Source organism: Austrofundulus limnaeus, unplaced genomic scaffold (genome assembly GCF_001266775.1).
Source record: "Austrofundulus limnaeus strain Quisiro unplaced genomic scaffold, Austrofundulus_limnaeus-1.0 Scaffold741, whole genome shotgun sequence".
Lineage (NCBI taxonomy): Eukaryota > Metazoa > Chordata > Actinopteri > Cyprinodontiformes > Rivulidae > Austrofundulus > Austrofundulus limnaeus.
In genome coordinates this window covers 66167-71301 of record NW_013953143.1, presented here as the reverse complement: position 1 = coordinate 71301, position 5135 = coordinate 66167, and positions in this window count along the sequence as shown.

The following is a 5135-nucleotide window of genomic DNA, read 5'->3' as shown; positions in this document are numbered from 1 at the left end:
GAAACATTTCTCACACTTTTGTTGGAGACAACAAGAAAGAAAACCTTCCCTAACAGAGTTATGGCTTCACAATTATTTAAAAGTTAAGATTTAAAATTGTATCAAAAGTCCAAAACAAATGCTTGAAAAATACATGAATTTTGATAACTTTAAGTACTGCATTTTGATATATATATATATATATATATATATTTTTTTTTACTTAAACACAATTTTAGGATAAGCTAATGAAAGCAAACTCTCAGTAATGTTATTTCATCAAATAAAACATAAGTGACTTGGAATATTTTTGTGAAAACTTGTTTTTTATAAACTTACATAAAAAATTGCCATAAATACTGTTTTCATTGAACCATTTGATTGTTTTCACAAATGATTTTTTTCCCTATTATGCACTGACGGGAATACCCCAGCAGGAGGCACTGCTTCATCATAATTACAACTTAACCAACACTGAAGTGAGTTCATTTACAAAAAATATTGTTCTTACTATTTAAAGAGAGAATGGTGAAGTAAAAATAAAATAAACTGTTGTTTAGGTAAACTGATTCTGCGATATAAAATGTTTGACAATAACATTACTGATAAAAACATGAGCAAAATTAGTGATTTAAGTAATCTGAGTCTGAGTTTACAGTGAGAGGGTTTACATTTTTCTTTGAGTTTGTTTATGCAGAAAGAATAAACTTTTGGAAAAAAATCTGTCTTAAAAAACAGAATCCAACACAACAAATTTCCTAAACGGAGACAAAAAAGGCAACTTTTGATATAAAAAACAAACGTCAAAAGGAGCTGTTTAAATATTTACACACAGTTTTACACGTTGGTACAAAGGGAAGAGACAAATTTCAATAATAACAATATTAAAAGCACTTGGACAACATTTGCCAGAGCATTGCATCCATATTTTATAAGATAAAATATTATTCTGACAAACATAATTGTTATGGAAATAAACAGGAGACTTGTGCTTGGTGTTTTTGTGTCTCATCCTTTTGTCTGTTTCCTTTGCCTTTTTTGTCATATTTTAGTTCTGATTTATCTTGGATAAAACTATTTTTTTAGCTTATTCACTTTATGTCATTGCAGACAGACAGCTTTTCTCCAGTCAGGTTGCAGTATCTGTGATGCCACAGTTATCCCTGCAGTGTGGGATGTAGCAGGCCTCTCCTTTCCAATAAGAGTTTATCCTGGGCGAAGGATGAAGGGTGATATGGTGGTGGGGGGGCTCACATACAGATACTATTAGATAAGCCCTGGAATATTTTGAATAAAATGAAGACAAGTTGAGCAGTGGCTTATCTTGTTACATTAAAAAAATACTTCCAATGTGAATTGGAAGTATTTCCTGGAATTAGTTGAAGGAGCTGAAATTAATTACAACTAAAACTGTGGCATGCAAAGCCGAAGGTGATGTGCATTTCTTCTAGAAATGTCATTTGAGTTGTTTTGGAGGAATTAGTGATGTACTTTAATGTATCTGTGTAATTTCAAAAGGTAAATGTTTGAAATTTTTAGAGAGTGCCATAATGAAAAAAGTCAATATTAATTAAAAAAAAACAACACTGAAAAAGGAAAACTAAAACCTTGTCATAGTTTCTCATGTTTTGTCTTCCTCGTGCCTGTGTTCTGTTTTCACTCTCGCCTCTTTTCCCGTCAGTTCTTTGTTTCTTCTCCGGTTCACTCTCTCTCATCACACCTGTCTAAATTCAGCAATCATAGGTGCTCTCCATTTTCCACGCAGTCTTGACTTATTTAACTGGTTTCTTTCCTCCACTTTACTCGCATGATCCTTGTTCTTTCTGACCCCCGTCTCTTTGGTTTTGTTCTGCTGTCTCACCGGTAGTGATGGTGAGATGAAGCTTCGGGATGCATTGAAGCTTTCCATCCAACTGGTCCACACATGAGCCGAAGCATCATTTGTTCTATTGCACCATCAAGCGGACAACAAATGTAAACCAGATTATAATGACGTGACTGGTTTGTTGAATATAAAAAAATATGTTTGTGATGACCAGAAATATGGTCTAAATTTGATCTGAATAAGATCTTTATCTGTCTTTATGATGGAATGACTGGTTTAAAAGGGAAAGTACATGGAAAAAAATAGGGAGACAGTTTTCATGTGATGTGCTTGTGTGATTTTTAGACCATGCTTATGTATTGGGGACACATTTTTATTAGTTTGTAATCAAAAACAACAACTTTTCCACTGTGCTGTGCACCAGATGATTTCTCTTTTTTGAGATAGGTCAGTGTTATATCCAAGTTTATTTGAACACCATAAGTCATTGATGTTTACTCTCTTTCCTCCTAGACAACAGGGGCCTCATGCATAAAGGAGTGTGCAGCTTTCACACTAAAAATTGGCGTAGGTACAAATTTAGAAAAGTGTGTTGCACCAAAAAATGTGAGGTATAAAACCATGCGCACGCAGGTTCCTGCGCACCTGAGACCCCTCCCCTGACACGCCTCCATTTAAATATGTAAAATAGATGTAAATGTGTCCAGTGTGTGAGATTCTCCTCAGATTGTCCTCTCTGTGGGATCAGAAATGATTTTTAGATGCAGGGAAAATATTAATTAAATGGAGAATGAGGGAGAAAACTGTAAATAAGTAGTGGGGTGTAAAAATGTGTTTGCCACACACAAAGGTGTGTTGGAGTGTGCGCATGTGTGAAGCTGCTGTCTTCAGTGGCGCATGAGGCTGAGAGACATTTCCACCTTTACACATCTTTAATAAATGACTGTAAACACAGAAATTTATGACTTTGATAGAACTTAGGAAAATATTTATTAAATAGTTGATGTGAAGAAACGAGTCACAGTGCTGCGAGTTTCTGCCGCTGTGTGATTTATATTTTAGAATCATGAAATGTCTCATTCAGCTGCATGACTCCGCTCAGAACTACAATAAAATACCTGATTGTAATTTGTTCGGTGTGATACAAAAAAAAACTACACTGTCCTCAACTCTTCTTGTGGTGATTTCAACCTGCAGAACAGCTGACATTGTTCCACAAATTACGCACAACTTTACGCAGCAACAAATCTATTGTCTGCATCTTGTCGAGCTGAGGATGAGCTGTTCTAAATTAATCTGCTGAGTTATTTTTTTTCTCAGTGAGAATTAAAATGTTTCTTAGACAATTCACACATTTTATTCTCCTCAGCTGTGTGTGCGCCTCGCAAGCCTGCACTCTGTGCGTGTGTTTCCAACTATGTTACAAAAATATAAAAACTTTACAGTTTACAGACTGGACTATGGTTCTTTTGATCATTTTAAACTGCTCTATTTTCTTGTCCGAGATGATTTTCAGTCCCAGGGTTCAGTTTCATGATTCTTCAAGTTTAAACAATAAAACAAAACAAAAAAAAAATTCTAACACCACACTCCATACATCCAGAAAACAGAACAGAGTCATATTTCTGTGGATTCAGGTCAGATTCATGACTTTGTGGGTTAAAATAGTCTACTGAAAAAGGTTGATGATTCCTGACCTACAATTTTAGGTTTAATGGTGCGTTCACACCGAACGCACCAAAAATAAAAAATAAAGGAAACACTTATGGTGCGTTCACACCGAACGCGATTTCAGCGTCAGGAGCAGCAGGTTTACATACAAAGTCTATGGTGGACGCGCTTCAAGCAACGTCGGGAAGGGCTGCGGCGCCTCAAGTGCAATTAGAGCAGCGCGATTTGAACGATTTGAACGATCTGAGCGTTCGACGCGCTGAGGCACAAATCGCTGAAGTTAGAAAATCTGAACTTTTGCAGCCCGACGCGCCACGTCAACCAATCAGAGAGACTCCACTGTGTGACGTAGAGACATATTTCCTGACGGGACAGTTTACTGAATGATGTCCACTAACCTGAAACAGACAGAGCGGAGCTCTTTAGCTGAAATGAGTGCCTGCATTCAGTGTCCTGATCCGCAGCAATGCGTGACAGCGACTCATCCGACTGGAAAAATAGTCCTGAAAGTGAGCTGTGAGCCTCTACTCTGAATCATCTGGTGAATTAATTATCTGATGAACGTGACATGCTCTTGCTCTCTGTAAATAAAGCAAAGCCACTTCCTCGTCCGACATTAAACAGAGCCCAAGAGAGGAGAGAGGGGCGGGGAGGCTGTTGCCGTGCAGCGCTTCAACAGCTGTCCTGCGTCTGACCTCAAAGTGCACAAGCTTCAAACTTTAGCGTTGGCTGCGATTTTGAAGCTGAAATCGCGTTCGGTGTGAACGCACCATTAGAGATTACAGACATTTTATAACACCAGACTGACACATGTACTGTATGAGTCCCCCCCCCCAAAAAGGACCAATTTTCTAGGGGAAGCACTGAAGGGAAAAATACGCGAATCATTACAGGTTTTATATAATTTCTGAGACGTTCTGATGTTCAGTCATTGGCTCAAGGTACTACTAATTATTAATAATTATTTGACAGAACATCAGTTAAAATGACCAGACTGTCCCTTTAAGAAGATGGTCACTGCTCTGTGATCTGTGCTGTGCCCTGATAATTTTACACTTTAGGTGTTCGGGACCAAAACAGCACAAATAAGAAATTTTATTTGAAGTATTTGTGGCCTTTACAATCTTATAAACATGAGCTGCTACCCCTGTGCTTATAAATTTCAGAGACAGAACAAACAGTATTATTAGAGCTAACAGTTAGCCTGTGGGAAATTGGTTTGGCTTGTTATTATTCCTGCTGCTCAAGTTGAATCCCGTTACAGATCGTTTTTAACTGCCCCTCAAGGTCCAGATATTGATTTGCTTACTTGAAGAACCCACAATGAGGGAAAAATTATATTATAAAAAACAATCTAATATTGATTTTTGTCCGTTAGTTTATAATTATGTAGTGGAGCAGCTAACTGTGCCAGAGGTAGATGGATGTAGGATTATGATAAACAGGACACAAAGCTGATGTTTTGTTGCGATGCATGTTCTCTACACAGTTATAATAAAGCTTCATGTGGGATTTTAATGACTGTTTTAAACTGTTTCATTTACCAGAGAAACTTTGAACTATATAAACTATTCGGGCACTGACGGAAGGGTATGTATGTATGTATGTATGTATGTATGTATGTATGTATGTATGTATGTATGTATGTATGTGTGTGTGT